At 34.5% G+C, this 21,073-nt stretch overlaps 1 protein-coding gene across 10 annotated transcripts in view; it reads left to right on the top strand.

Annotated features, from left to right (window-relative positions):
* LOC123009304 (disintegrin and metalloproteinase domain-containing protein 11) overlaps window positions 1–21,073 on the top strand; it is a 160,489-nt gene that overhangs the window by 735 nt on the left and 138,681 nt on the right. The window lies entirely within an intron of this gene.

Below are 21,073 nucleotides of genomic sequence, written 5' to 3'. Positions count from 1 at the left end.
ACGTCATGAAATATGGATGCGAGATGCGCTCTAAGAATCGATCATGTCACTGTTAAAATATTCATGTTGTTGATGAGATGGTCCTTAAATAGCGACGGTGTTTACTCCAGAATTGCTATTTGCTCGTCGAGATGAAATGTTAAAGAAGCCTACTACTAAACGGAGATTTTCCCGATGGTTTTAGGCGGATATTTGGTTTGGGGAAAGCTGACGATCCTCCTGAAACATTCACAAACTACGGATAAACTTTCAATCGAAAAAATTGTTGAAGTGTTGCCAAGTTTCTTCTGAAATTATATCAAAACCGTTTTGTACAACTGGCTGAAGCAACTGAATAACATATCTTGCTTCGATGAATACACAGATTCGAAATTTCTGCCTGATTAAAGATTTCCAACCCGAATATCAAATTCTAAAAATATTACATCACAAACATCACGATTTCTATCTAATTAATAGCTCTTCAACTAACTCATCAGGCTTGGTATACAAGAAACAACAAAGAAACCACACAAATAAAGCATACTGTCTTACAAAGCAGCTTCAACTCTATAGTTTCTGCTTGACTAATTACTGTCTAGAACTATTAACACTAACAATAGCGAAAAAACGAAGACACTATTTTGTCTCTTGAATCTTGCTCATTTCTAACATTTATTTATCACGACTGTTTATTTATTTTTCTTCTGGTTAACAAAGAAAATAAACAACAATGAAACGATATGTTTTCTTTCTCACAAGAACAAAAAATATTGTGAAATATAAGCTTACGTTCGGATTACCAGAAAGATGATTTGATAGAAACTCGAGGAAGAATGAAATAAACAACCGCCCACACAACTCAATGAAAGCTTCAATTACATGGTTTACATGTTACTCAATTAAAAATCAAATTTTGACGAGCAATTGGGCCGCAAGTCGTAACTTTGTCATCAAAGGGCAATACGCTTTTACAATTCGCTCCAAGCTGTTGTGGTTGTATTAGCTAATACGTCGCCATAAATTCAGGCTTCGTTAAGTAGTTGTTGTTGTCGAGGCGGACGGGAAGTTGGCGTCTTTATTGAGTTTGATAACAATCAAACTACAAGTGTGACACTTTGTATGCTGCATGTGATGTAAACTTCTACCTGCACGCACATCAACTTGTTCTTCGACTTTATCGAAACTTTTATCTATCGTGCTTGTCGTAATAGCCAATTAACAAAATAATTGGATGTAAGGCAAAGAGGAGGTGTTGTCACATTTGGAATGAGCGATGTGAAAGAAAGTAAAGCGGAGGTCAAGGGTCGATCCGTCGATGATGTCGGTGAATAAATTACCCGAGTCTCTTCTTTCTTAATATCTCCACTAACAAAGTAAACGATGTTTGTTAGGTCTTAGGCAAATGAAGACAAATGAGAGACATTATTACCTTAGTTTGGCGAGGGCATCCGTCAGGGCGTTTGCTGACGTAGACGCTAAGATGCCCCTAGATGACTGCTTCATCTAGTCTCAATGTCTTTTGCTGACTGCTCAATTTGACAAATTAAAGTTATATATGTGTCATTATTGCGGCCTAGTCATCATTGAAGGACGCTTTCGTTGCCGAAATGAAGGATCAGCGCTTTGATGTTGTCGCTTACGTAATTAATGACGAGGATCACTTCTTCAACCATCGCGTTTGATACCTACGTTATATGACGACTTTTTTTAATCATGAAAATATGACACTCGTTTGGGTTGTATAAATTGGCAACAATTTTTTTGATTGCGTTGATGTTTTATTGGTGCATCCTGAACAATAAAAATAACAGTTTTTTGTTTAACAACTGGATATATTATTCGGTTTAATATTTTTGCGTCAAGCAACTATAAAAATATGGTACAAAATGTAGTTGTTTACTAATTAATTGCACTAAAATTTCAAGCATTTTTTCCTCACTGCCAGAATGTAGTGATAACGAGGCGAAAGCGAGGGAATTAAAACAATTCGAGGGCAAATATCCGCGACGATAATATTGTTTTTATGGAAACGAGGAGCAACCCCTAACGAAAATACCCCACAATCAATACTGAAAACTTTTAAAGCAAAACACAAATCGGGAAAACGTTGGCGTAGTCACCGAGACGGAGGCTGACATAATTTAATAAACTACCAAAAGTGCACTTCACGTAATACTCGTACCCTTAAAATAATTCCGTAGACTTTCTTAATTTTATTTCCAAAACACGCATCGCGTTTACTATTCCTTCGTTCATTAATCACTCGTACGACTTTTTTGCAGCGATTAATTAAAATTTAATTAATTGTTGTTTTAAAGTTCCGAAACAATCTCACCGTCAACTTATGGAACCAAATTAAGATTGCACACCGAAACATTTTCTATTTGCACTTTAATTATGAAAATAAAAGAATCGAACAAATTTAATTAAAGGGTAGATAGAGAGGCAGATGTTTGTTGTACATTTTTTATTATTGTTTTATGCCAATTAGGCTGATTAATAATTTTGTTATTAATGCAGTGGTGTAACAAAACGACGTCGAGGTCTTTGTGTCGCCGATGGAATAAAGCCAAGTAAATTTAATGTCATTGCGTTGCAATTAATCAATATGTCACATCGTTAGAAAATTGTGAAACATTTTTCGTTCGTTGGCGAACGCTTTGATTCAATATAGACGCAATAACGGTGAAAATTGTGTTATTTTCCGTCGTAGAGAAGTTTCGAAATTCGCATCCGAGACAATTATTTGCAAAACTGGAGCGCAATTGGAATCTAAAAACCTCCAGAATAATAAATGATGCTCAAAAGTCGAACTAAGGAGCAATATATTTCCGTAATGAGAATATCAACATGTCAACCGAAACTGATTGCTTTATAAACACAGGCTGGTTTCAAAAATAAAACGTCAATACGCACACCCACCCGAGCGTGAATAATAATTGTATAGCGTTAATTACATTCTCAGGTGATGTTTCCGTTCGTCTTTGATTAGTCGTCGGCGAGAGCTTTCTTTATCGTCATTGAACACAACTCTCTTATGGAAGAATTTCGTTCAAGGCAAATTTAGGACAAAGTGGGCGCAAAAAGCTCTGCAATTTTCACACAAAAGAATACCATATTCCCTGTTACTTTATTCTTTTTGTCCTACGCACGATTAGCTTTGTTTTGTGGGGTGGTCACCAGGTGCGTGGCAGACCCACCCCGTCGATCCCCATCTATATTTCAGATTAATTTTAATTTTAAAATCACCACAAATTCCCAAATCGCCTCTCACTCCACGAAATTAACTGGGATTTTTCAGTAGCATACGGGAATCCGACTCCCACCAGCTCCCCAATAACTAGCAAAGATATTTTGCGATTTTTAGGTAAAATACATGTTTTATCATAAAAAGAAACAATTAAAAGCAGCTTTTGTTGTCAAATGCATGGTTTGATTGCATTTGTTTTGTGAGGGAGCATTTTCGGTCATAAGAGTAAACACACACAAATAAATATTTTGTCAAAAACACCTTTTTATTTATTTTGTTTTTTATTATTAGATATACGAGTAGCAGATCATCTTTTTTGTTTACTACGTTTTAAAAGCAGAAGGTTTATACACAATACATAGGGTTTGTCAGAACCGCACGAGTTCTGACACACCCTGTATTCTATTATGGCAGTAAAATCAAACTTCAGCGCTTTGCCGATTGAGATCCCAATCGCGAGCTGATTGGGTGGCAAAAAATCGTTTAAATATGTTATAAGTTGACGTTTCTCTTGCGCCTTGAGCGTCGTAACGGAGTGAGGTTGACTTTCTGCATGTATTTGCTTCGTTGCGTTCCTCTACTTTGTAAACATTTACAGAGCATTTCGCAAAGTTTGACTCTGAATTAAGTTCAAGGAGGCAGCCAACTGTGCTTTCTGAGATTTCTCTTATTTAGGGCGTGACCCAGGTCCAATGTGATAACCCTGCAGAAGTTTGCAGACGTTCGTCACGACCTGAGCCGCGGTTTAGACACCTGCAGCTTTCGAAAAAAAAATCTATATCAATGGGATACTTAAGGAGCTTTCTGACATGTGTTTGTAGAGCGAGGAGCACCTCAGCTATTGTTCGCCGACCGAAATTTGGTCGAATCTCGAATAAAAACAACTTTTCGAACAATGGCAGTTCCTCTATTTACAATGGCTTTAATACAGGAACCTCTGCAACCAGCACACATATTGTTCCATTGTGTATTATTAAACTCGAGTCCGGTTTAAAAGTGATGTCCACATCGATTCCAAGACAAACTTTTCATCTTCTATTTCGATAAACATGTTTACACAAAAAACAAATTAAGTTTCGGCATCTAATTACCAGGAAAGGAGCTTCGGCGCTCCACTTAGGGTGCGCCTATTTTATTTGCTTCCTTTGGAGCGCGCGCGCGTTTTTCCTACCTTGATTGACGGCCGATTTCTGAAGAGGAAAGAAATGTTGTCATATTGAGTTTTTTTCGTTTGTCTAGTCATTCGGTATCGATGTTATTAATCGATAGAGCTAGGGCGTAGCCAGGGAATGTTAACAGTATCTATTTGCATTCTGAAGTACACGGCACGTCGAACCGCCCCGTGTTTGCTGTTGTTGACAAAGTGTCAACTCGGCAACACCCGTCCACGGTTCAGATTTGGAAGATAAACAGAGCCATCGTCTGCAGTTTGCCATCGAATGGGGCCGTTCACGACACGAGGCTGCCGAATTTAGCAAATTCATTACAATATGACTGTCCAGAGAAAGCAACGTGTTATGTATAAACAACACTTACTCTTTTTCAATTGTAATAAAAACATTTGAAGGAAAAATAAATTTTCCTAAAGCAACTTTTACTACAAAACGTAAGTTTAAGTTTTTCGGTGATTTCTTACATTTACTACAATTGCTACATTTGCGACGTCGTAAATTTAACAAAAGTATCAAACTGCTAGCATTGGTCAAACACATGTTATACAGAATTTACCAGTTAAATTGTTGAAACATAACCACAAATGATAATTTGTGTAATGAGCGCTTATAGGTGCAAAGTGCCAATTGTGTGGTGCATTTTCGGCAATAATAACAATGATTAATTATTATAGAAATCAAACTTGCAAAGAGTTTTGAAGATAATTTTATCTGATGACAAAGGAAGTCTTTCAGCTTTTAAGAAAGGAAGTCAAGAATCAACACTTCTTGCAAAAATTGAAGTAAATAGTGTAAATAGTAATGTGTCTTAAGGTTTTTTATTTTTTTTTATTTTGCCATCCAGAATGGCTCGATTTTAAAAAAATCATTCTGTATATTGTTTTTCAAGTTGATATACAGGTGCGCCAGAACTCGTACCTCAGAGAAAAATGCCATATAAGGTAAGATACCACGAACATGGAAAAAATGTTAAAAAAATTTTATCTATAAAAATTTTGAAGTTATGAGAGTTTAAATTTTGCACTTCGACTCTATTTATTTCTGTTGAAAAAATTATTTTCCAAGTTTTTTTGCTACAGGCCATTAGAAGAGGAAACAAGGAAGCTGTATCCTAAATTGTAACTCTGTTCAATGTTATTGGTGGCTTTTATTGGCAAAATTTTTGTACCTTTATTAAATAATTGTAAAAAGACATATACAAGATCATCAGGATCATTAAATAGACATAAAAAAAAAGGTCAAATGTCAAAAAATAAATGTCAATTTTTTTTGACAGATACAATTTTTTAAACATTATTTCATGTTCCTGGTCTCTTATCTTACTTGAAATTTTTCTGTGGGGCGCGAGTTTTGGCGCACCTGTATTTTTTGTTTATAATTTTTTGAAAATTAGAGTTTATGTTTATATTTTTTAATAAAGTTGTTTATTTGAATAAAAATGAACAAATGTACCAAAAACGAGCATGTAGCAAATTTATTTGCGACACATAGCAAATTAAGTAGTAATTGTAATAATACATTGCTAACTAACCCTGATTACTGGACAAATTGCATACGCAGTTTTCAATAATAACAAAAAATGCTACTAGTTGTTCTAGGTACTATGTATATTACTTTTCCACACTTGTAATAATCTTTTAGACTTGCTTCAAAGAATTTTAGTTAAAAAAGTTGCAAATAAAGGGGTATTTATTTTGAAGTGTTTTGTTTGTGGTTAAATCTAATACATGGAATTCAAAACGTCTGGTAAATCTGCTGTAGAATCAAATTTTGAAACTGGCTACTTTTTCAACGTTTTCTATTTTAATTTTTTTTGTATGGTGGTTGTCATTTGATGTATATGTGTGTGGGGAGTGAAAGCGTTTTGTCGATGTAAACACAAATAACTGAGTAGGTTGCCACTATTGTAAATAGCAATTTTGAATATTGGTGGATGCGCCGGGCGAATAATAATACCGTTGCGTTGATAGTAATAAGTCGTCCGGTAATTAATCTTTTGTGACTGAAAGGGTCGGTTTTCGGTCTTACCGCGTCACCTGTCTCAAGACAAGCCGCAAAACGTCCATTTTCTAATAATGCGGGTCCTTGGAGAAGTTGGGGAGCGCAGGGTCGATCGTCCGAAATTGCAGATTGCGTTCCTCTCGCTCCGTCAGAGTTGTAAAACTCAGCTTTCCGACCAAATAATGAATTTAAATCATTCGGCAAAGGGAGGCCAATTTGAAGTCAGTCAACGGCGAACCGCAAACTTACGTCACGCATTTCGTTCGGAACCGAAGCTGAAAACTAGAATTAAATCGAAAATTGCGTTTAATCTTCGACCGGGTATAATTCCCTTCTTTGACGGGGACGCAAAGAGGGACTTTGTTGTTGCGGCCACTACGTTTCAATCTGGTTTGTTTGCATGGGGTTATTGTTCAACCAACAAACTATTCACGAAGAGAGAACGATGAAGAAAAAATTACGCAGCGGTGAATATCTGCCAACGGCAGTGAAATAAATTATCGCCGACTATAGAAATATCTCCGGCTAAGATTTTTCTCCATAAAAGCTTTTAAAATACTGAGGAACTCGGTTAATTTCAAAATGCAATAAAAAGAGGGGCAACTTTTAAATTAACTTTGCTTAAAAGTTAAGATCATTTTTAAGTTTTTTTACGCCGTATCTATTAAAACACACTAACTACGTTACACAGCCGTTCCACTACTCGAATAAATTTGAAAAATTTTCAATTGCGTTTCTTAACCTCCATTTCAGGCTCAAATAAAAAACTCAACTATCAATTACAAGAGAAAAGTTTCGAGTCGTAAAGAGCAAACTAAATGAGTGGTGGCGATATATTTCAGAAGATTTTGAAACGGACTTGTTTGTGGTCGTTTTTCTTTTTATTAGTTTACAACCTGTCTCCACTCCTAATATAAATTAACAGCCTCTCTCTTAATAAAACAGGACATAATGTTTACGTAAAATTTAAATTAATAATAATGTCCCGCCTTAATTAAAACCGTCTTGATTAAAGTAAGAAACAAAATTTTAATTTTATTTACCTCTTCTCTTAAATTGCGTAAATTTTTAAACAAATTAATAAATATTTAATTTAAAATTACACTCTAACACAGTCGATTAAGCCCCCAAGCCCGTTTAATATTTACAACAATAAAAAATTCACTCTTATCGATTGACCGGCTGAACCTAATTATAACCAAATAAAGCAGAACCCTCAGTTTTTTTACGACACGTCTGAAAACCGGAATGGTTATCCTTAAAGTAATCTTGACGACGTGAAATGTATTTAGCACTAAAGTGGTTTATGGACCTCCAGTGCCGCATAAAACTTTCATTTAGCCACATTTTGGTTAAGAACGGGTCATGTGAGGTTAACATATGCCTTGAGCTCTTACTCTTCTTCCATTCTTTATAATGCATAACCTCCAAACATGATGTATAACATTGCCTTCTTTAGATGGCATAATGTGACATTCACACGGGGAAATTGCAGGGCAGGACCTCGGGCTACACTGAAACGGGGTCACAGTTAAAAAAGATTTACTGCAGCGCTTTTGAAAATTGCATATAAAATTTCGATCAGAAATCAAACGAGCGCGTGCATTATGAATCCGACTGCCAAAGCGGTTAGTCTGAACTTGTATGAAACGATAAAAAATTCAAAAGTTATGGAGTAAACACTAGAGAATAGTTTCTGTTTAAATAAGTGATGCTGAAAGTTCAAACAGCAGCTTTTAAAAAGGGAAGCTTTTAACAAGGTTGACTTTGGCGAATGCACCGCTGAGAAGCTGCAGAGAATTGCAGTTGTTGAAATGGATTCGTGAATGCTCTCCAACTTATGAAAGAATTTTTAAACGATGTTGTATCATTACAAAACGGCCAAATTAAATTTGTATTTTCTTTGGAAACGACGATCGGGAATTTATCATTGATTTTGCGCATTAAAATTACAGCAGCTCTCATTATCTAAGTGCACTCAATTTTAGTAAATCTCTGTTTTAAAACCCAAACTACAAGAGCACTAGTAAGATTTACTATTAAGTTGCTAAATTACTTGCTTTACAAAGCACAAGGGAGAAAATTAAACGAATAAATAATGGCGAAATAAGGTCTCTGTCATTTAATTTACATACACAAATAATGTTTATGGCGACGTGCAACTAGGAAATAAATTGAGTTTTTTACAAGAAAAGCTAATGTAATATTTATGATGCGATAATTGCTTTCCACTATTATTAACTTTTATTTAGTAAAACAAAAATTACAAACAAAAAATGAATTGTTATTATTTTAATTTGTGCTTTGAAAAACAATATTCACACTGAAACAGTTTTGACTACACTACACATATTATATTGTTATTGTTGTTTGTTGTTGTTGTTGGTTTTCGGCGTATGTTCCCATGCAGCCATATAAACATATACCTAGTAGTATAAAATTCTTGGATTGAGTTATTTCTCTACAATCATAAAAATAACTTGAACTTATCACATTGAAATTAATACACGAAATTGGTCATTTGTTGTTAAGTGCACAGGACAATATTTCTTTTAAGATAGAAAATTATATGTGCCACAAATTGTCAAGAATCGAAATAATTGAAAATATTAAAATTGCTCCAAATGCACTCACAGGAGTGCAAAAGATCCAGAAAATTGTTAAAACGTTATGGAGAAATGAATTTTTCAAATATTTCATGTACATACGTATGAATATATTGGATTAAAGCAGAGGTCCCGCTTACCGACAAGAAGGTCCGGAGTTTGAACTCCGAATTTTCTCTAATTCAAATCAAAATACAATTCAAATAAAATATCAAAAGAGCCTTTTTATTGTCACCACAATTTTTTTGATTTTTCTAAGAAAAATTTAAATATTAACAATACAAATAAGTGCCCAAAGGTGTCGCTTAGGTGCTTTCTAATAAGTAAAATTTTAACTTAATTTTTATTTTTACCTTTATTCAATCTCCATCTTTTGTTGTTTTCTACTTCTAGTGCTTCCAAATTTGTTATCGAGCGACGAAGATGGTTAAATTAACGTTTTACACATGTGTGAGACCGTTCAAGATCAACTTTATTAATTTGAATTTGTCGTACATATTTTTAACTGATCTAAAATGATTATATTTTCGTTACTTTACTACTAAACGTCTGACATTAGTTTAATTCTTGGGTCGTAAAAGCGTATACGTATAAAAAGAATTCTTGTAACTTTAAAAGTTAAAACATAACAGAGTTAATAGACAGAACTAGGCAATAAATTGTTGCCTTTAAATGAAAATTTAACAAGAGTAGTAGGTACTTTAAAAATAATTGGAAACTAAATTATTTACAATTTCTTGAAAAAATTTATGTGTAGTTTGACTATGGCACGTTTTTAAGTAAGGAATAAATTGATAGTTTGAAAGCGTAGTTTAGCCCAATGTTTGTGCCATAAAAAGTTTCTGTAAAATTTAAACTTATGTGAGATGATAAGAGCGACAAAGTTGTCCTTCTGAAAGAAAATATAGATGCCACTAGCTAATTTAAGCGCGGCAAATAGTATTCGTACTTTTGAAGTTTTAATAAAAGTCGAACTATATATCTAAAGAGATGTCAGTTTTTACGAATCTAATATTTGAAAATTAAATGTTTTTATAAAACTTCAATTTGGAAAGTAGTAAACCGTTTATTGACACTATAAACAAAATATACTGCATAAAGTTTAGTATCGTGTAAACATTTTTTCTCAAACTTTCTCAACTGTACTTTTTTAAATAAGACGACACCGCGTCTAAAGCAGAGATTTATCAATCGCAAAATACTTTATATGGAAAAGTTTAGTTTTGTGGTAAAATAACTTGTGTCAGCTTATGCAAATACTGAAATGTATGCGTTCTTACTCTCAACGGGCGCGGCGGATACTTTTCAGTTTAGTTAATTTTCAGTTCACGACGCAACATAGTTTTCACTAAAGTAGAGCTAAAATAGCAATTGTTTGTGCTTTGAGTTGAATCGATTTTGAACCATGATAATTTTATTTTATTTAAACATTTCCATCCGATTGTTTTGACCTAATCGATACAAAAGCCTGAATAAAAACAAAAACATGAAACGGATGTAGAGAAATAATGTCACAATTATTGACAAAATCTGGTTATGTACGTTAATAAAAGAAAAAGGTGAATGCAATATCCGGCCTGGGGCATGTATTTGCGTTTGTTGATTTTTGGCGGATGCGCTGGTCCTGCATCGCTGCATACCGATAAGGGACGTACGAGGGGGCGCGACCTAAGCGAATTTGTATTCCAGTCCCGGGGCCGGAGTAAGTCGTCTTGGTTGTCTCGTAGGAATTTGGAATGCGGCCAACATTTTTATTGACCGGTTTTAAAGAGTCGCTTTAGGTAAACTCGATTGAAATTAATCCAATATGCACATTCGTTGATTTTGTCAGAGGAACCGAAATTTGAATACCATGCCAAGTTATGACTATCGAATTTATATTAAATACCACCGTAAAAGGAGACATTATGGCCGATAAAGGGGAATACCTCAATATCGTTTTATCGCTGTGGATCATACTAAAAAAATTATGCCTCGTAAAATTCTATAACTCACCAAGAATGCTTTCTTATTCTACTTCAACTAGGATAGCTAGAGTCGATACATGCCGCGAGAGGTTTTAATTTGTCGGATGGTCCGTTTTTACGTGTTTATTCTCACTGCATGATTTTGTTTGACCGCTAATTACTAACTGCGAGCGATTTTAGGTAAACATTTAAAATTATATTGTGTTAGGTTGTTTTCCTAGTCGGGAATCCGCAGTTTTTATTCCGCCCGGTTGAAACCCAATGTGTGCTTTTGATTAATTTGCTCCGTTCTATAAAAAAAACGAAATTTTGTATTTGCCCAGAAATTGATGTGCGTTTCATAAATTAGTTTCATTATGACATATTTTATTCAAACTATTAATAGCTGCTTTGATCTGTGATGCTTCAATATGGAATATCACCATATAACGTGGAAGAACCAAAAATTGTGTAATTATCGTTGTGATTATATATGATTCGCAGGCATAGTTCTAGATTACTGCACATAGATTGATGATGTCCGGAAGGAGAGATGGCGCCGTGATCTTTTCGTCGTGATTCATTCTCTGCCATACATTAATAAGTATGCGTTCCTCGCTTGGGGTTTTGAGCCTAGGTTCGAGCTTGTGTGAATCAGGTTATGAAAGCTTTGATATTTTTGGTCCGTTTAGGCGTTTGTGCCTACACATCCTTAATTGAATTCAAATAAACCGACGTTGCCGCTAAATGCGATTTGCGTGTTTTAAAGCAACGAATTTTCCAACTGTATAACAGAATTATGAAGGGATTTAGGCAAGGGTCTCGAAGATGAAACGGCCTAACTAATTACGCGGACCTAATCAAATTATCGGCTCGACGAGGACACATTATAAATTTTTGAAACGATCATGGTCGACGTTTAACCTTAAAGTCACCTAAATTAGGCAATTAGTCTTTGACGTAAGCACTTAATTATGTATATTACACGAATCGTCTGGCGGGGGTGGTGCTTTCAGACTTTTATCGCCGGATAATGTTGTGTTCGTGCCGGGGTTATATTAACGACACGTGTAATTAGAGAAAATGGGTTTTTTGTCGAGGCGAGGATAATTTCTGTTTTAGTGTCGAATGCAGATTGATTATCCGAGTCGATAAAAATTGTGCCATTATTTTCACTTGTTATGAGCTTTTAATTCTTGCCGCGTGCTGTTAATTAAGAAAGAATCAAAGGTCGAGCCGATAAAGTGAGCGTTTGCGATTACCGCATTATGACATTGCGGAAATTACACGATTAATTAATGTGAGGAAACGGAAATGGGATAGACGTGGAGGGAGAGGGGAGATTGTTTCATTAGCAATGTTGATTTTTACACCCCCTTTTGGAAATTTAGACACATATGTTATATTTTATTTTGAGTAGAGTGTTTGACAGCATTAGGTTCGCTGATTGATCGATTGTACAAAGAATACAAAAGTAGTTGCTTTAAAAAAGGTTGGTGACAAGGGTTTATACTCTTTAGAACATCAGTCTTCAGTGGCCTTTGTCGGGTAAGAAACTTTTTCTAACACATTTACAAATTGATCTGTTTTCATCTCCAAAAAGGGCGGAATCGAATAGAAAAAAAAGGACATCAAATAATGGGATGTCGTCTGAAACAAGGTCTCTTAAGGGGTCAGTTCAAACATATTACTTTGACGTATCCAGATTTGAACGAAAAAGATGAGTGTGACGCAAACTGATCCTTTTATAGCGAGCTTTCTCCGGCTCGAAAAAATGATTTTTTTTTCGTGTGCTTACACCAAAAATCTACCGTTCACATAATTATTCTCGATTCCACTTTCATTCATTCCCTTTATTACCTTTTTCTTCGCCTGGTGCCTGTTAACTTAATTTGAAAGACATTGAATAAAAGTTTTTCGCTGAAACAAGTGTTTGTGACTAATTGACGAGTTGCTCGATGGCTTTTCAAATTTCCTCTGCCGTGTGATTTTGTACAGTTGTAAGTTTAATAAATTTTGCTTTCAACTCTATAAACGGAATTTTAATAACACGAGTAGGTAGTTGGTGAAGTTGTGTAGATTGTCGTGTTAGGACCCCAAATGCAACTTCATTATTCAGAATATGGCGGATGTGAAAGAAAATAAAATTCTTATGAAAAGAGTAATGAGCAAAAAGCGACGTATAAATCAAATTAAAATAAAACACAACGAAGAAGAATAGTGTGATTTACATTAAAAAGAAATAAGAATAAAAGAGAAAAAAAGAAAATAATAATGCTAGTTCCTATCCCATTTTTCTTGTTATCTTGGCCGATTTAAATTTATTTTCTATCCCTTTTAGCAAGCATCATTTTTCAGAGTCAAGTGATTTTCATTCTTCTTTTTTTATCAATTGACTATTTTCTGTGGACGTGGCTTTTCTGCGTGATTACGTTATTTAAGCAACAAATTATGTGAACGGTGATGACTCGACCGTTTCGTACAGGAAATCAATTACTTTTCATTCTTGTTCGATCGTAACGGAAAGTGCTAATATTTTTTTAATGACTGGACTCGTGGATCTTCGCAATTAAGAAATATTTCATTAGAGTGCTGTGGTCTTATTATCTTGCTTTATGTTCAGAATTCCGTGCAGTTAACGCTTGAGTTTTTCGCAATGCCAGCGAAATTGTAAATGCAAATTCGACAATTTGTACTCATCTCAGTCTTCAAATAATACTGAACTATTTACATAGCGCAGGAATGGAGGTACGGAATTACTAAATATACATACGTCTTCCTGTGAACGGTTCCGCAGTGTAAACTGCCAACAAGACGTCTCGTTAACGTTTCATAGACGCGTCAACATAAAGAAAATTAATTAATTTCGGGACAGCCGCTATTCAAAAACGACCGCGCGCTAATCGAATCCCTCTTCTATTGACGAATCCGCGGTCTAATTTGATCCGCTGCAAGATAAGTCCGCGTTGATGGCCTCCGACCGTGCATAACACGGTTAGGATGTTGACGTTTAATGGAGAAAAGTGAATTATTTTGTGTCTTGCTTTTCTCACGACAAGATACAACACAGTAGACACGTTCCTTGTCTCTTCCTGGACTACATTAAGTTGGAAAATTTTTTCGACAAGCTAATGTGCCGCCACAAAAAGCTCTATTAGGACCACCGATATTGATTCATGTGAGATGAATCAGCTAAGATTTTCGAGCCAAATGTAGCATCTCATCGAAAAACTTTATATAAAGCACAAACAGCATTCTAGTTCGAATGTTTTATTATTCTATCAATTAATCATCTGGAATTTACGATTCGTTTCAAACTTCCTTTGTCTACTTTACAATCTAAGTTAATGTCAAATAATTGTTCCATCTGACGTTATTGATTATAACCTTTTTTGGCTACCCGATCACATTCTTTGTTGCTAGCGAATTTGGTCCTAAAACTGGCATAATAATAAAAATTTAAATAAAGTCCGCCTATGGTCTATTAGAGTATCGGATGGAGCGACCGCAAATGTGTTTTTCTTTATAAATCCGGTCATTCCCGGTCGAATTTCCATAACATCGCAAATTTTCAAGCGCCGATCCAAGACCGTAAGAATTTACGACGTTATATATTATTTTAACCGAGTTGGGAAGCAACCGCAGAAGTGTAATTGTGATGATGATTGTCCGGGGTGGACATTTTGATTGTCGGTCTGTCATCATGGTGTGGCGGTTCCATCTGGTGGCGGTGGTTGCCATATACGCTCGTCATACCATGTCGATACAACATATGGAGTGACAAATCGAGACCGCAGCAAACCTGCTTACTCTACAGACGCGATTGTTATTTATGTGACATGAATCGACTGGACTTTCAGCCTTTTTTCCTTCTTTCTGGATGAATATTTAATACTAAACGACGATTCTTTGCCGCTATCGTTCTGCTTTCCTTTCTCATCTATGATGGAACGGTTTTAAAATATTTCCGAAATTTTCACTTTGAAAACCAAGATATTCTGCTTGAATATTCAAACTACAAGGGACATCGTTTCAGCGTAACGTATTAAAATTTCAGAGCTAGTCAAATTCAGACTGAGGACTAGTGTCGCTGAAGATGTCCCACTTTATCTTAATTAACTTTTTCCGAGGGGTGCTTTGCCAACTGTCACTCGTTCAAAAAACTCGACTCAAAGGAAACCGACCGCGGCTGCATTTCCACACTGCCGAAATTTTTAATGGTTTCAAGTCACTTTACCTACATTTTTATATTTTTCATTATTAGACACATTAAAATGTGCTATTAGAACAATAAGTAAATAAAAATAAAAAAAAAGCTCTTATGCTTTTTTAAGCGCTTTATCTTACTGATGCTGTTTCACTTATTTGTTCTTATGCCTCTTTCTCTTTCTTAGTGTGCTTTGCATTCGTATTTTCTCGTATGCTCTCTCTCTTTTATTATACTTATTAGAATATGTGCACGTGTTGTAAAGTTTGYGCTCTGATGCACCCGCCATCTTTTATTGCTAATTTAAACTAGTATTTGAATTTGAATTAGTGAAAAATTGCTGACTTGAGCGGGGTTCAAACCTTGGACCCCTAAGAGTGCAAATGGCTCAATTTTCAGATTTTTTTTTTTTTTTGATTTTTGACGAAATTTTGGGCGATTTTCGGTACCAGGAGTGGTTTATTTCTATAACTTCGGAAGTATTGACGCTAGTCCTTTTTGTTTGGCACCGTTGGAAAGCAAATTTAATTTTTTTTATATAAAAAAATAATTGTCTTACGTTAAATAGTTATCAAGAAATTGCTGATAAAGTCAAAAATATCCAACATATTAATAATTGTATACAAAATTGGAAGGTTTAATTTGATTCTAAAATATAATTTCAATTTTATTACCATTGCAAAATAATTTTGCATGGTTTTGTTCGGGAGGGGGGAGGGGGGCTTGTTTGCTTTCTATACAGGGTGCTTTGTTTTTATTATTACAAATTTAAACAGGAGATTATTTAGTTTTAAGACAAAAGTTTTCTATGAACATGTATCGCAAGGGAGCTACAGCACTTCAATATTTTCGAAACCATTTTAGATAAAATTACAAAATTTGGTACAGATGACAACCTTTACACACCTAAACGAATTCAAAGATAAAATGTTAAATTTTTRAATCAGGGGCTTCCTAAAGTGGGTGGGTTTAGGGTAAAAAGTACTCTAACTATTTCGCCTGTAGTTTTTTGCCACTTTCAGCAACTAAATTCTAAATTTTATAGTTTTTCATAAAAAAGGTCTTGTGTGTTTTTCCGATACAACTTACCTAATTTTAAAATTTATGCTACAGAGCATAAACAGCATAAAAATTAAAAATTAAATTTGTTTAACCGTTTAGGACGCCTATGATTTGACATTTAATCTTAGAATTTGTTTAAGTGTGTAAAGGTTATCAGCTCTACCAAATTTTGTAATTTTATCTGTTCTGAAATATTGGGACAACCCTTTAAAAACGAATTTTTTTAAGGGACGTAGCTCTCTTACATAGCATTTTTTGAGACATGTTTATAGGCAACTTTTGCCTTATAATTGAATATTCCGTTATTTATTTAGATTTAGACAATAACGGAACAGCCTGTGTATTTATGGCGGAAACTATCTTGAATGTAACCTTTAAGTGCAAACAGTACAACTGTAATAAATACCTATTTAGGTAAATTAAATATTTTGCAATACATAAAATACTATTTATTTTAAATAATWAAAAAAAATGGTATTGCATTTATGTGATTGTGGAAGATGTTTTCCATTGGCAGGAATCTCTTGCTAAAAAAATAATGACGGAGGAATTTTCCGTTAATTTGAAAAATCGCAATTGCAAGGGAATCCGCGTGTCTGTAGCCGAACGCAATCTGTTAGCCGACTGTTAAATATATGGCCTATATTCTTCCTGGGCCCTAGATTTATTTTGGCAATTTGCTGTCAGGAGCCCGAACGTATTGCATAAAAGACCACCTCCGGCGCGGATTTTTCAGGTTTTTCTTTTTTGACGCAACCACAGGAAAAAATCGCCTTCTTTTCAAGTCGTGTACTTGTCGACCAAGAGAAAACTAATCTAAACTTGTCGAGAATATGTCTAGTGCAAACAGGAAAGACACTGACAAACTTAAACTTATCAAGAGGCCGCAAACTCCGTTTCGAATATTTTGCGTCGAGACCAAAGGACATTCGGTCCAGGCCTATCCATCGTCCTGGCCTGCCTCGATCAATAGCCTCTCGCCGAACGCGATGCTCAACTGTCGCACTCCACAGCCCACTTCATTTCGCTTCACGGTACCGACCTGACTTATCTCAGGATTAACTATTGTGTGTTACCTTGGGACTGTAACAAGAGACATTGATTTTTCAACCATTGGGACTAAAAAAACAAGTTATCTTTGTAAAAATCCCAAAATAAAAAGCGAAAAACAGGGATTTAATTGAAATAGAAGGGTGTGGAGAGGAATAAATAAAATGGCCAAAATGCGAATCCGGGCTGAAAATTGCACTTTTTGCGACTGTGGATTGGTCGGGGTCGCTTAGGTCGTGTTGATGGATTTGCATATAAAATATTAATAGAGGGTTACACAATTCAAGCCGGTTAACATGTGCTTTGCTCGCGAATGCACTCATATTCGATTTGCATTAAAGTAATCTATTTCCCTTTTCATAGCTATTTGCATTAATTTACAGCGAATTAAAGTACTGTTTTGAGGACGGCGTGTTGTCGAGAGTACCCGGGATGAGACTCTACAGTAAAGGGGTTAATATTTTATCCGCATTTCTGACGAAAGCCCTGTAATCCGGGCGTTTACTCCGCACACACGCATACCTGCTATCAGCTGATTCACTAACGGAATCTGAGCACTTAGCGGAATGTGTTAAAGAATTCTACATTTACTCGGTTTCTTTTTACAGATTTTGCACAGCCGCAAGGAAATAGAATTATTTAGATATTTCCAAGCTGTAGCGTTTACGCAATTACTGCAAAAACCTGGGATTAGAGGCGACCCCGGGCGCTACATAATTAAACTGAATTATTATAAGTATTATAACACTCCCCGAAATGTTATTTAAAAAATATCCATTAGTTTGAAGGAAATTTAGTCCGCTCCAAATTTCAATTCTGATACGGTGGCATTTTAATATCCGAACCCTTCAACAATATGTTTTCGGACTTCCGAAACCGACGTTTTTATCTTATCGACATTGAAATATACTCGTGGGTAATTTGTGACCGACAAAATAAAAATGCAAAAGTTTGAKGGTTTAGTCTTTGGCATTGTTGGTCATACTTGCCGCCATATTCATTCTCGTAAATCCGCGACCATCTTTCCGAGTTCCTCTTTAGTACTGAATGCACTTTTCTCTCATMTCTCTATYCTAGCTTATTAAATTCATCTACATAAAAGCTTTTTTCTTGTTATCCCAACCGGCTTTTTGCTTCTTTCTCTAATTCCCGATGTGAAGGTCATGCCGACTTCAATCTTAATAGTTTCAGCATAAACTTCCCAGCAGTACACTTACATAAATTCGAAATATTTTAGGAGCTTAGTAAATTTACATGACTGGGATATTTGGTCGTAAAATATCACAAATTCACCCACCAACTAAACCCCTGAGGGTCCCTTGAAACGTTTGAAATAGAGATGTAGTGAGTGTGGTAGTTTGAATTTTTACATTTTCGGTTTGATCTAATTCTACCGCATCTGCGTGAGATGATATATTATTCATAACCAAATTACTAGCGTAAAGAAAAGGCTTTCCACGACTTAATCCTTTAATTAATTAGTTAATAATGACTAACAGCACCTTTGTGAATCAAGTCGCATACCTACAGTTATTATTCCGAGTTATAATTATTATTTTAGGTAGGCTTTTACGAGGCGGTTCATGACTAAGACATAACGCTTTGGGATAATCTCACATCTTTACGTGTTCAGCCGACGCCAAGCGCTTTACGCCAGTTATCTAATTACGACTGGACTTTTCTGGATTAGTCGCGTCTTTTTGCGACGTGGCAAAGAGCCGTGTGAATAAAAATTAATCTTAAAAAAATTACTAGGAGTATGTAGTATGTACATTGTACAGGGTGGTGCATTTTGGATGACCGAAAAGGGAATCTCCGAAACTAAAACGAGTGTACATTCTGGGACTCATTTTTTGAGAAAATAACATTGATTATAACCACATACCGCTATCGACTTTTGTTTTCGATTTATAGACAAAAGTTGACACTTTGGCATAATCTAAAAAAATATTTATCTTCGTTATTATGATGGAAGATACGGGTTTAAAATATAAACAAAATGTTTTAAAGTCGTAATAAGATAAAGTTGTATTTTTTTAAATGGAAGGCATTGGTGGCTTTAGCAATTTTGAAAAGCCTATTTTTTCCGATCTAAAAAATATATTCATAACAGAATATTTTTTTTATAAGTATACTTAAAAAATGAAATACATATTTTGTTTGATAGTAATTGTCCATGTAAAATCTATTTTACTTACTGGACATWAGAGTTTTGTGAACTGCAAAATAGATGAAAAAATAAAATTATAAAAATAAAAAAAATACGATACGTTCGAAGTATCAAACAAATATTCGAGCGTCTCATCAGAACAAAATTATTACGAAAGTTAAAAAAATCCAGAAATAGAAAAAAGAAATGTGTTAACAGTCAATACAATTAAAAAAAACATTTTTTGATGGTCTAATGGAGTTAGGATAACGTCTCACACGGTCACACGGATATCGTAATTTTTGTGTCAAATAAAATATATTGATTGAAGAATTAATACGGTTTTTTTATAACACTTTGTGTCACTTGAAGTTACATGTTACAATGGTAATATTAGTTTGTTTAAAAACAAAGAAATGTTATTTAGTAGTCAACAATAACTTGACTTACGAATTTTATTGTTTTTTTTTATTACTTAGTGCTTAGAAAACTTTTTCATTAGCGACACTTGTTAAATAATATGGTATGGTTTAAATCTTTTTAGTTGAAGATGTAACATTTTTTCGGGGCCAACTGCAAACAAAAATCAAAGATAATTTTTTGCTAAAAATGTATTAAAATATTCTGTTACAATTATATATTCTTTAGATAAGAAAAAAATAAGTTTTTTAAAAAGGTCATAGCCACATATGAAGTTTATCTTATTACAGCTAAACAAATAACTGAAGAAAAATGTTAACTACATTATTAAATCTACCTAAAAAAGTGTCCCATAATGTCTTTATAACAAATCCGTACTTATCTTCTACAGGGTTATTCATAAATATGAAGCAATATTTGAACCTYAAAAATGACCTACAAAATGATGTTAATTTAAATAATAACTCGTGTCCTATCTCTACTGATAAGAATTTTGCAGCCCTCAGAATGTGGGTATGGAAATTTGATTTTTTTGTAATAACTTTGGAACTATTTGACCAAATATTATAAAATTTTGAACATTTCCTTGTGACAACATACCTTTTGAACTGGTAATCTCGAAAACCGGATACATCCACTCAATTTCCGGTTCCAGCAGTTGCAGGTCACATTTTCTGTGTTTTTCCATTTTTTTGTTCTCTAAACACCAATTTTTTATTGCCCAAATAGATAGAGTAATCAATTCCGAATAACAAACGCATAACCTTTAATATCCCTAAAGTGGACCGTTTCAAAGATATTTTAATTTAAACTGAGGACTGCACGACGCTGAAATCAAAAAAATATGGATTTTGAATAAATGATATCCACGGCAACAACTGTAAAATTCTTATCAGTGGAGATAGGACACGAGTTATTATTTAAATTAACATCATTTTATGGGTCATTTTTGAGGTTCAAATATTGCTTCATATTTATGAATAACCCTGTATAATACCAAAAATACGATTTTTTTTTAGATTTTGCTAAAATGTCAACTTTTCTATAATTCGAAAACAAAAGATCGGGATGCGGTTTTAACCAATATTATTTTCTCAAAAAGTAATCCACAGAATGTATCACTCGTTTTTGGCTAAACCTCTTAGTTTCGGAGATTCCTTATTCAGACATTTAAAATCAGCACCTTGTGCATACAGGCTTCAATATCTTTCAACAAATATTATTTTTA

Source organism: Tribolium madens, unplaced genomic scaffold (genome assembly GCF_015345945.1).
Source record: "Tribolium madens isolate multiple individuals breed KSU strain unplaced genomic scaffold, Tmad_KSU_1.1 Scaffold_19;HRSCAF=116;Tcas5.2_LG9, whole genome shotgun sequence".
NCBI classification, from domain to species: domain Eukaryota; kingdom Metazoa; phylum Arthropoda; class Insecta; order Coleoptera; family Tenebrionidae; genus Tribolium; species Tribolium madens.
Note: the sequence above shows the minus strand (reverse complement) of the source record. Positions and strands in the feature narration are given on the sequence as shown.